Source organism: Fukomys damarensis, unplaced genomic scaffold, assembly GCF_012274545.1.
Source record: "Fukomys damarensis isolate Sample0158 unplaced genomic scaffold, DMR_v1.0_HiC HiC_scaffold_14, whole genome shotgun sequence".
In the NCBI taxonomy this organism is placed as follows: domain Eukaryota; kingdom Metazoa; phylum Chordata; class Mammalia; order Rodentia; family Bathyergidae; genus Fukomys; species Fukomys damarensis.
This window is the reverse complement of record NW_022900926.1, coordinates 6,829,055-6,834,940: the sequence shown is the minus strand read 5'-3', so window position 1 is coordinate 6,834,940 and position 5,886 is coordinate 6,829,055. Positions and strand designations below refer to the sequence as shown.

General features: G+C 45.1%; 1 protein-coding gene across 1 annotated transcript in view; it reads right to left on the bottom strand.

Annotated features, from left to right (window-relative positions):
• The window catches only part of Ncoa7 (nuclear receptor coactivator 7), a 113,087-nt gene extending 107,810 nt beyond the window's left edge, over positions 1-5,277 (bottom strand). The window contains exon 1 of the mRNA XM_010625761.3: positions 5,261-5,277. The gene's annotated coding sequence lies outside the window, so the exon portion shown is untranslated. The remainder of the gene's footprint in view (positions 1-5,260) is intronic.
• Positions 5,278-5,886: the final 609 nt, after the last annotated feature.

Here is a 5,886-nt window from a genome sequence, read left to right as displayed (position 1 = left end):
AAAAAAAAAAAAAAAAAAAAACAACAACAACAAAAAAAAACACCAAAACAAAAACTCACACTGTCATCTAAACAAAGAAAGGCTATTCAGATTTCAGTGTTAACCGAGGTCAGGAATTTAAATACTTTCTTTAACAAGAAACCTAAAAGACAGACAGGGAGCCAGGTACAAATGTTTGCCATAAAACCTGTAAGGACGCCAAGAGAAATCAATGTCCCAACCAAACAAACATGTATCACAAAAGACAAAGTAAAGACCAAAGTAAAATTTCACAGCAGCAAAAAGACAAAAAGCTATGCCCGAAGTAAAGTGATCTTCAGGGAAGGACTGTTAATCTGCTACTTGGAAAAGTGGGACAGTTTTTGGATGAAAAAATGAGCAGAGAACTTCCCAACTCCTGTCCCTTTTTTTCTGCCTCTGGAACTTAAATCTGACCTAAAAAGAATTAAACAAACGGGTGTGTCAGGGCTTTCTTACCCTAAGAGGAGTGAAGAAATCTCACCAAAGTCCTACCTTCACTAAGTGAAAGCCTTTCTCTGGGCCAGAGAGACGATTTCTCAAGTTCTAAGAAGCAGATCTGCAAATGAGATTTCTATCAAGCAGAGCTCAGGAATCAGGAATCGTCAGTGATGTGGGAAATAGCATAAATGTGAAAATGGGTAAAAGCACTTTAATTTTCAAAAGAGTCAGAAAAGAGAGTATACAACTGTGTACTGCAGGATATCACATACATCCCAGGAAGCCTGAGAAATGATGAAAAAATGCAAGCTGTTAAAGACACGGAATAAACACCAGTAAACCCTGAGATCCAGAATATTCCCAGAAAATCAATCAGGAGAACAACAAAGTAGGTTCCTTTCATCCACGGTCCACCGCACATCAGCCAGGAAGCTCAGAAAGAACCCACAACTGCAACCCATGAGAAGTGGGGTGCTCAGATACAAGGAACCACAGCGTCGGGGGGCGAATGCGTGGAAAGGAGGAGTGCCAGGGACACACGTCACGGACATCCATCCCGGGAGGAAGGTCAGGGCTCCGGATGAGGAAGGCGGGGGCCTTGGGGGCCTCAGGAAGGAAGCTGCCGGGCCTACAAGTGGGAACCTACAGTGTCTGCAAAGGGGTCTGGCAGGGACAGTGCACAGGGCTTGTGCAGGACACTGCAGGGACCTGGGTTCCCTCTCTCACACAGCTACTGTTCCAGGAGGTCAGGAAATGGAGCAATCACAGCATAACTGTATTTAAAAGGTGCTTGATCCATTCCTCTTTATCTGCTTTGGGGCAAGAAGGAAAAATGTGGGGTGGACAGGATGGTATATGGCACCATGATTAGATGAGAAGAAAATCACTGAATCAAAGGTGTGTGTTGATTGACTAACACCAACTCAGAGCTGAAGCTGACCTTGATCTTCAGCCTGCAGGGAGGACGCGCACAGTAAGACGCAGCGTTTTATCTTAGGCTCCACCCATCCCGGCCAACAGATTTATCACCCACTTAGATGAAAATATGAGGGCGTCCTCATGGGGCTTCTTGGTGGGAATAAAGAACATCCTGGATAAGAATAGCATCAGACTTCAGAAAGCACTCAGCTGTAGGCAGAAGGGAGTCAAATATACCAGGATTACTCCATGCAGCTATCGTCCCCCACTATTCAGGAAATAGAGTTGACACGAGTATCTAGATGGTTAAATGACACAAAACTAAACTGTAAGAATTTCAGTCAAGGAACTGGCCAGTGTATTCGTCATTTTCCCATTGCTGGGACAAAATGCTTGACATCCACGAAAAGTGATCGAATCCAACACCCTAAATAAATACTTTACTGTACGTCCTTTACAATACTGAAATGGAATTCAGATAATACAGCCCACTTGCACACAATTTTATAAAATCAATATTGAAAAAAAGCAACCAATGAATGACAGGCCTCGCAGTAAGAAAATTTTCAGAACAACATAACACTCCGATGAATACTTATACAAGTTTAGATAGAGGAGAAATAAGATCAGAAACCTCTTCTCCACATACAAGGAGGCGACGTGATGGGGACCGTCGGCATCCGCTGTATTTTCTACCTACAGGTGAGACCAGGCAAGGCGACCGGACGTGGGGGCTGCTGGCTGACTGCTCAGGACGCAGGGGCTGGAGGAAAGGCTCAACACCTCCCTCACTCCTGCTCTGGGACCCTCTGCTTCTTGGATGCCATGCTGTGAGCAGCTTTTCCTTCACTTACTCCTCCATCAGGCCCCTCTGCCATGCTGCCTGCCACAGAGCCGGCCGCTGCGGACTGAAACCTCTACAAACCGAGAGCCAAATCAACCTCTCTGCCTTAAAGTTGTGGGTGTTGGGTACTGCATCTCAGTGCCAAGAAGAGTGACAAAGACAGCGTGGAACGCTGCAATAAAAACTACACCTATGAATTTTTTCCAACGTGGTAACCCGGAACTAACCTCTTTCTTTTCTTTAGAGTGTCCCAATAAATATTTAACCAAGTTATACAGAAGATGCGAAATTCTCGAGTATATAGGCACAGTTCTGCATTTCCTTGGACTTTCCCATTCCTTGTAGGTCATTTGGCACCTCTACTTCCCCCAACTGAATGCCAGTAGTGCCCTATGTAACCATGCCAACCAAAATGCCACTGGGGAGGGAGATCCTTCGTCCACTGAGGACACCACACACCAAGTTCTCTGTTGTATGATGCTGCTACTTCCAAGTAATACTGAACTACACGTGCTTATGCAGGCAGAGAAATACTCGAAAGCAACACAGACATAATTAGAATCCAGATTCTAGCAGCTACAAAGCATGTAGTCTTGGGTGAGTTACCAATTTCTCAAACCCCTTTGAGTGACAGCTGTTATAGGGATTAAACATCTACAAGGTGTCCATACCACCTGCTCCCCGTAGAACAGATAATTCAACCCACTGCTTCGTTCATTTTAGTGAATCCAAACTTTCAAGTGTTCGTGAAATTATTACTGTCAATGCCTGGAGCTAGATTCAAACCTTCCTCAAATAGAAAAACCTTACAAGGACTGGGGATTGAGCTCAGTGGTTCCACCAAGTGCCTCACAAGTGTAAGGTCCTGAGCTTGATACCCAGTTCCCAAAAAAGAGTATATAAAAAAAAAAGAAAGAAAAGAAAAGAAAATACAAGTTTAGAACATTAATATGACCAATTTTTAAAAATTTAATGCCAATATATACTATTTCATTTAATCCCTATGACTGTAGAAGAGACTTAATGCTCTTAATCCTTTTCAGATAGCATCTGAAGGTTAGAAAGATTAATTTATTCAAGGTCAAAGAGCTGTAAGTGTTAGACCTGGAATGATCAGCTCTTATCTGATCCCAAAGAAAGAGCCACTAATATCGGCCTCAAATGCTAGGCTGTTACCATACAGAAATTTCACCTCAGCTTCCTGCTGCCTCCTGGATTTGGCCTGGATTATAACTAAAAGGAGTAAGAAGCTGAACACCGCCTTTCTGGCCAATTGTCCACGGGGCAGTGAATGCCCGTCAGCCACTACTCTACACTACTGAATGCACCGCAGGGAGCATGTCTTTGGAGTCCACAAACATTTACTGTTCTGATTACTATTTAAGGAGCTAACCCGAAAGCCCATTCTCGTAATTCACTAAATTAAGTGTGTTACCCTTTAAGTTTTAAGAACAGAAGTAATGAAAAGGTTAAGCCAGAAAGAGTTCTCGTAGCAGTTAGCCATTCTCAGTTTGTTGTTTTAAAATGCAATCTTTTGCCACTCTGTTTCCCCAACAGAAAATGGGATTGGCAAATTAAAAGAAGAGTTGGAATTCTTATCTTTTCCTAAAATTTTCTTTTTTTTTTTTGACAGGGTCTCACTATGAGACTGACCTGGAACTCACTATGTAGCCCAGGCTGGTCTCAAATTCACAGCGATCCTCCTGCCTCAGCCTTCCCAGTGCTGGGATTACAGGTGTCACCATGCCCGGCCTAAAAATTTCTTTACTTGTTTTAAATCCATAGTGTCAGTTTTTTTTCGAATGACTAAAACTGGGATATAAGAAGTCACTTGTGAGCACCTTCTGTCTGCACACACAGGTGGAACAGAGAGACTCATCTGCATCTGTGGAGCCCAGCAGGACAATTTACTTCTCCCATCTGGTCTCCACCCCTGGGGAAAGCACTCTCCTCCTCACCAGTGATTGCTACTTTGCTGCGTGCCCGGGACTGTGTCTCACAGGAGCTGGGAAACTGAGGACCTGCACCCCTGTGAGGCTTTTGGAGACCCCCGCCCCGCTGCCTCAGCACCAGAATAGATTCTTCTATCACGCTCTACAGACCAGTCCAAAGGCTTCAAGCATTATCAGTCAGGAAGCAGGTGACCCAGGAAGAAGAGTGTGTTCTCGATACATCTGAGATCCACCGAGCGCTGTCAGACAAACCCACCCTAGAACTACAGGGTCTCCAGCCCACTCAACTTTTACATTTTCTGATCCTGTCCTCAAATGTGTAAAACTCAGCCTCATTCTCCAAAGCCTCGAAGGACACAGGCACCAACCTGAGTCACGGCGCCAACATCCTGTGCTCATCGAGTGTCATCAGGGCCACATGGGTGCCGGGCTCGCAGCCAGCACGATCCTTCAAGCCAGCAGAGGAAGAGGTGTGAGCAGCAGTTACCATGAGGATTACTAATGACCATTAGCATTATTGGGGGGATCTGGTGGATCTGCATTAAGGGTTAACTGATGAAAACCAACCCAATAAAATTTGTTTGAAAAGAAATGAAACACTTTCCCCTAAGCCACACAGAATATGGCTCACAACCACTAGTCTTCAAAAATCAGTTATGAGCGGCTTCTGAAACTTTATCAGTAGGAGACACACGTGCATGTAGATTGTCACTTCACTAAGGATAGGCCACGACCGGGTGAGATCGCCAATAAAACACATGCTCAATATAAAACGGCATACCCTCACATTTGTAAAAAAGATTTTTGAAAGTTACTCTTTTTAAAGTGTTTCCTTTCTTTCAGTGTACCTGTTTACGCACAGCATTTCAGTGACACTAAATCGTTCACACTTGCTGTGAAGTAGCACTTTGTACCATTCCTTATGAGTCATTCTCTTCATCAGTAACACTTACCAGGGACCATCTAATGCCTATTTCCTGTACAGGTTCCTGAATTCAAAAGAAAAATGGCTCTTTGTAGATTGCATCGTTGTTCCCAGTTATGCATCCCCCTCACCCCAGTAAGAGAATTACAGTTAGACACCCACATCCTTTGTGCCATGCTTTGGACCTGGAATGTTTCCCGGTTAGCTCGTGTGTGAACAGGGTAGCTGATCGTGAGGGTTCCGCTGTTGACCTGGAAGGGTTCATCTCCCTCGCTGGCTGCCTGCTTTGTATTACGCTTCTGGACCACCACGACGAGAAGCTGCCCTTCCACCATGCCTCGGTTTCTGCCCTGGAGCCTGCAGGCCACAGAGGAAAGCTTCTGAAATGTGAGCTAAAAAAAACTTTGCTTTAAGTTGGATATTGTGTTTCAGTGATGAAACAAGTGACGAAGACAATCTGCTGCGGCTTTTGTGCTTTGCACTTGGCAGAGCCTGTGTGCACTCCTGTCCGATTTGCCAGGTGACCCGTGCTGCTCCACAGACGATGGAGAGGAGTAATGGTACTTATGACATGAGGCACCAAGGGAGCTGTCAAGTTCCTGCTCTCTACCCGAAGAACATGCTGTTGCTCCTTCTTCAGCTTGGGTCTCAGGACAAAGACACACAGGACAGGCCTGGACTTCAGCACAACTCTGAAGTCCAACTCTGCCCTGCCAAGTACGGCACTGCCAAGCCAGCCAAGAGCAGCCAAGCCGCAGTCAGCCTGCAGGTCCACGCACATGAGATAA